The sequence below is a fragment of the Salmo salar genome, chromosome ssa11 (genome assembly GCF_905237065.1).
Source record: "Salmo salar chromosome ssa11, Ssal_v3.1, whole genome shotgun sequence".
NCBI classification, from domain to species: Eukaryota; Metazoa; Chordata; class Actinopteri; order Salmoniformes; family Salmonidae; genus Salmo; species Salmo salar.
Genome location: NC_059452.1, coordinates 15,502,287 through 15,508,769, shown reverse-complemented (window position 1 = coordinate 15,508,769; position 6,483 = coordinate 15,502,287). Strand labels below are relative to the sequence as shown.

General features: G+C 42.6%; 1 pseudogene; it reads left to right on the top strand.

The window, feature by feature from the left end:
• The first annotated feature begins 2,053 nt into the window (after positions 1–2,053).
• On the top strand, positions 2,054–6,226 carry LOC106562188 (haptoglobin-like; annotated as a pseudogene).
• Positions 6,227–6,483: the final 257 nt, after the last annotated feature.

Genomic DNA, 6,483 nt, shown 5'->3' with positions numbered 1-6,483 from the left:
TATTAAACATGTGGAACTCTAAGTACGCTGCGCCTTGGTCTACTCCTTTTGACGATCGTGACAAAAGTCACTTAATCCTTCAATTTCTTTCCCCAACACCAGAATATTATTTAGTTGCAAGGCTGGATTTTTCCTAATGTTGTTGAGAGCCAAGAAGCATGGCAAAAGGACAGACTATTTGTTTACTCAACTTTACTTGACTAGGCTACATGTTCTTTGTACCTTGGTCAACAGCCAAGTGAAATTCACATGATTTCGCAAAGCTGGTATTTTTTAAGCTTGAATCCTTTACAACAAATGCAAAAACACAAAGTAAATGTTTCCCTCCAGATGTTTCAAAGGTAAGCACATTTTACTCTTCTTGAAAAGCGAGGGTAACACTTTACTTTACACCCAGTGTCATAACCATGTCATAATATGCTGTAACAGCTGATATAACTTGTCATAACATGGTCATAACACTGTCATGACCAATATATTTACGCCTGTTGTGACATATATTGTGTTATTTTATGGCTGGTTAAGACAAGAGTGTCAAAATGCACATTTATTCAAATATTTTTTTTCATTTGAGAGTTTGTTTCTTACATACTTTGTTGTTCTTGTAATGAATTCTTTACAGTTATGCTTTTTCATCATATTTTAAATACCTTGTAGAAATTGCACTTTCTGACACTGTCATGAAGCATTATGATCATCCTGTGTCACTTCACTTGGACTAAGAAAATACATTTTATGTCACTGTCAAGAAGCATTTTGACCATCATAATCATATAAGCCAGATATGCCTATCACATACAGTTGAAGTCGGAAGTTTACATACACTTAGGTTGGAGTCATTAAAACTTGTTTTTCAACCACTCCACACATGTCTTGTTAACAAACTATAGTTTTGGCAAGTCGGTTAGGACACCTACTTTGTGCATGACACAAGTCATTTTTACAACAATTGTTTACAGACAGATTATTTCACTTATAATTCACTGTATCACAATTCCAGTGGGTCAGAAGTTTACATACACTAAGTTGACTGTGCCTTTAAACAGCTTGGAAAATTCCAGAAAATGATGGCATGGCTTTAGAAGCATCTGATAGGCTAATTGACATAATTTGAGTCAATTGTAGGTGTACCTGTGGATGTATTTCAATGGCTACCTTCAAACTCAGTGCCTCTTTGCTTGACATCATGGGAAAATCAAAAGAAATCAGCCAAGACCTCAGAATAAAAATTGTAGACCTCCACAAGTCTGGTTCATCCTTGGGAGCAATTTCCAAATGCCTGAAGGTACCATGTTCATCTGTACAAACAATAGTACGCAAGTATAAACACCATGGGACCATGCAGCCGTCATACCGCTCAGGAAGGAGACACGTTCTGTCTCCTAGAGATGAACGTACTTTGGCTAAGGTGTATGTAAACTTCCGACTTCAACTATGCATGCCCTTATATCAGTAAAAAAGAGGGTGTCTTGTCCTGCTTCTGAAATCAGTCATCAGCCACAAAGAATTGGGGTTGGTGCATGTCTGACATCAATGTGTGCACAATTACAATGATAATTGAATATGGTCAATTTAAAATATATATATATAACATAAACACTGTTCACATGTAGGCTATGGTGTAATGGAATGTTTTGCCTTGTGTGGTAGGTTTTGTGGGTTTTGACACTCTTATGTAGGTGACATAACCAGCCATAAAATAACGCAATATATGTCACAACAGGTCTAAATATGTGTCATGACAGTGTTATGACCATATTATAACAGGTTATGACAAGTTATGTCAGCTGTTATGACATATTATAACCTGGTTATGTCTGTGACATAACGTGTTATGACGCTGGATGTCAAGTAAAGTGTTACCAAAGTGAGTCATAAACAGCAAATGTGAGTCAACAACAACTTCAACAACTTTTTAATGGGGTTTTCCAAATAACATAATGAAGAAAACGTTTGGCTATTCTGATGGTACCAGACTTTTAAAATAACACACTCTGATGTAGCATTTATATCCACCTCATTTCCTTGCAATAAACCAAACTGACACACAAATTATAGATGTGCTGTGTCCTGTTCTGATTTCATAATTCATACCCTATGAAATGATTTATCCCTCAGATGGTCTTCTCTGATACTAGTTGGCTGTGGCTGAGCTCCAGATGGGGCCAGGGTTTAGACATGATCCCAATAACGGGTTGGCAAGAACAGAGATTTTGCAATCTCTCAGATTTTCGGGAATCAGAGCCGAAGCTGTGGCCAGCAAAATTCCCAGGGGTGGGCAGACAGGGGGTGAGTTCTCTCCTCAGCAGATTTAAGGCCTTGGTCCCATAACTTCTCACAGAGTACATCGTCTTTACAGAGGAGACACAGCTCAACATACAAACTGATATACTGATATTTCCATCAAAATGTGGTATGTTATACCTTTCATGTTCTTTCCTCAACAAAACCCTAGTTGCCTGGCAATTGTTGTCATTGCAGTACCAATCCAAATTGGAACAGTTAGCTGTGATACTGGTGAGTGTTTGGGCTCTGTCTGTCAGTTGGCCCTGTGTGTGTGCACTGTATTCATGTGTTCCTTCTGTCCACAGGTCAGCCCTGGCAGTGCTCCTCGCAGCCTCCTGTGTCTGTCTGGCTCAGGTCAGAATCAAAATCAAAGTCAAAACCCAAGAATCACATGCAATTGATGAGATCTCAGGCGATTCAGGTAACTATCTATCTAACGGACACATAACCAACTCCCTGCTTTATGCCAGTACAGGCTTACTTCTTCTGATTTACATTGAAATGTCAACAAAGTGAGAGGGATTAAATGTTCTGAATGGAGAGAGGAAACGCTTTCAAACAAAAACAAGATCAAGGAGCATTGACACCCTTTCTTATCCCATGTCTATGTTAAGGTGGGTATTGGATACACCACTGATGCAGAATATCGCCAAAAAATATTGGACATGCATGTGCAATTCTTCTATATCCAAAACATATTATATTTGCTGGCACATTCTGACTGGTTCGTGTAAGGATATCACTCACATTTCAATTACACTGTCACTCTAATCGGATGTTCTGAAGCCAATCTTCACTATGGCTCCCCTCAGGCTACTCTGAGCTGAGCAGTCACAAGCTGTTCCTATTCAGCCTGTTGGCCTCTGTAAGAGGAAGAGAATACAGTAGCTGTTCCTATTCAGCCTGTTGGCCTCTGTAAGAGGAAGAGAATACAGTAGCTGTTCCTATTCAGCCTGTTGGCCTCTGTAAGAGGAAGAGAATACAGTAGCTGTTCCTATTCAGCCTGTTGGCCTCTGTAAGAGGAAGAGAATACAGTAGCTGTTCCTATTCAGCCTGTTGGCCTCTGTAAGAGGAAGAGAATACAGTAGCTGTTCCTATTCAGCCTGTTGGCCTCTGTAAGAGGAAGAGAATACAGTAGCTGTTTCTATTCAGCCTGTTGGCCTCTGTAAGAGGAAGATAATACAGTAGCTGTTCCTATTCAGCCTGTTGGCCTCTGTAAGAGGAAGAGAATACAGTAGCTGTTCCTATTCAGCCTGTTGGCCTCTGTAAGAGGAAGAGAATACAGTAGCTGTTCCTATTCAGCCTGTTGGCCTCTGTAAGAGGAAGAGAATACAGTAGCTGTTCCTATTCAGCCTGTTGGCCTCTGTAAGAGGAAGAGAATACAGTAGCTGTTCCTATTCAGCCTGTTGGCCTCTGTAAGAGGAAGAGAATACAGTAGCTGTTCCTATTCAGCCTGTTGGCCTCTGTAAGAGGAAGAGAATACAGTAGCTGTTCCTATTCAGCCTGTTGGCCTCTGTAAGAGGAAGAGAATACAGTAGCTGTTCCTATTCAGCCTGTTGGCCTCTGTAAGAGGAAGAGAATACAGTAGCTGTTTCTATTCAGCCTGTTGGCCTCTGTAAGAGGAAGAGAATACAGTAGCTGTGGCCAAAATGAGGATGTCACCATCACTTTCAAGTGAGAACCTTGTTAAGTCTCACGGCTCACAGCTATTATCCCGATTATCTTAGAAATCGATTCAGCAGCGACACACATGAGATGACAGGGATCAAAGAGAAGGCAAGCAGGGAAGAAAGAAAGGAGAGCTCCTCAGTCTCAGCTTCCTCCAAGCTGAATGGTAAGATATGTCATTAGGAAAATCTACAGAGCATGAAAGCCTTTAAAAGTAAAATACCTCGAAAAATCCACCTCTCATCAAGCGTTTCAAGAAAAATGTTTGAGAAGAGAAACGACACTAATTCCATCCTCATTTAGGTTTCTGCGTATTGTGACCCCCCAAGGTAATTCTGTGAAAGCTAGCCTTGTCTGGCTCAAGTCATGACAACAGTCATTTTTTCAGATAATAGTAGATGATTTGTTACAATGCCTCCTAGTAGGAGGGAGGTGCAGGAATCAGGAGCAGTAGAGCAAGGAAGTTCCAGTGGCACAAACGTTTATTATAGTAGTCCCTACTCAAAATACAATATGAGGGAAAAACACGCACAAAACGAAGTCGCCACACACAGGGAAACTAATTGCACACGCGGAGGAGAAACCTCGACTCCTAAAACAAAATCTCGAAAACGGTAACACTACCGAATAAAACGAAAACCCCATGGTGCAGACACTCACCCCTAACGTAGAACAAATGCAAACAATCCCGCACAAAGACTAGCAGGCAGCGGGGTGTAAATAAACCCACCGAAATCAACTAAATGAACACAGGTGTGAAAAAACAGACAAACACAAACGAAAAGGAAAAATGGATCCGTGGCAGCTAGTAGGCCGGCGACGACGACCGCCGAGCACCGCCCGAACAGGGAGAGGAGCCACCTTCGGTGGAAGTTGTGACAGATGTATGAATTTACTTAGCATTTGTCAGGTCAAGGTTCCACAAAGCTATTACCAAATTCTGTGTGTATTCAAGTAAATAGTGCTGATTTTAGCAAACTCAAACTCAAACTGAAACTACGGCTGAAATTGTATTGAGACACATTTAATTTTTCTGCAATAATCTTTTACAGTTGTGTTTGAGTTGCACAGCAGTATGTGCTAGGTGGTGCGAGGGAGATGGGGATGTTTTACATATATAGAGATTGTATAGATTGTATACAAATAATGTTGTTGTGTTTCTTGCCCAGACCTGCGCTTCAGGCGTATGGTTGGGGGCACCCTGGCCCCTCATGTCCCCTGGCAGGCCATGGTCTACCTGAGTGAAAACGTCATGAACGGGGGCTTTGCTGGGGAGCTCTAATCTCTGACTGCTGGGTCCTGACCGCTGGCAGGAACTTGTTTGTCAGGAAGAGTAGGCAGGACACCCAGGGGAGAAAACCAATCATCCCCAAGGTGTACCTAGGCATCACGCGATGCTCCCAAGCCAATGCCGCCAAAGAAGTTGCTGTAGAAAAGGTGAGCTAGTATGTCATTACCATCTCTTTCAAACAATATTCAGACAATTCAGTATTTTCAGCAAGCAGAACTGCACTGGGCTCTCTCACCTACATCATCCTTTTCAGTCTTACAGGTAGTTAGAGCACAAAAACAGTAGATCATCAAAAAGAGGTCCTATGAATTATTCCCTTTACCCTTCTAGGTGGTTCTGCACCCAGGCTTCCAGAACGTGTCAGACTGGGACAATGACCTGGCTCTGATTCAGCTGAAGGAGCCATTCACCCATCCCTCTGCCTGAGAGGGGTGAGGACCTGGCTGAGGCAGCCCAGGAGAAAGGCATCATCACAGGCTGGGGCTGGGGGGTCCACTTCACCCCCACTGAGTCACTGAAACACCTGGTGTTGCCTGTGGTATCGCACGGCTTCTGTAAGGCAGAGTACAACCCCAGTGGCCAAATGCTGAACGGGACTCCAACCATAGACAACAACATGTTCTGTACTGGAGCCAGCAAGTACCAGGAGAATGTGTGCTTCGGGGATGCAGGCGGTGCCCTGGCAGTCCAGGACCCCAAAGACGGCAGAGTGTATGCTGCAGGGATCCTGTCCTTCGATAAGGCCTGTGCCAGGGAGAAATACGCTGTCTACATGAAGCTCTCTGCCTACATGCCTTGGATCAACAGTGTCCTCAGGGGTGACAGTGAGACATCAGCCAGTCTCCGCTCCAGTGTAATGTCTGAGATGTATTCGAGGCAGTTGTAGCCTCCACTCAGCACAGTTTCAGATATGAGAGCCGGGGCTCATAATCTCCATTATGCCTTTGCAAACAGTCATTTTCTGCCTTGATCTTGTAAAACTCTCTCAAGTTATGACTTTCATCGAGTGTGTGTCCCCGCCTGATTGAGTATGTCTTCCGATGTTGATTTCAAAGGATTTCCAATAAATTCACCTCTCTTAAGAAGTTTGGTTTCCAATGTTTCACCTTACAACTTTTATTCACATTTTCTTCAACTCATATTAGAATGCTGGGAAACATGTTTTAGGTAATCTCACAAGCTGTAAGATGAGTGCATGTTAGAGCCATTAAAAGAAGTAGCCTACAGCTAGGACATGA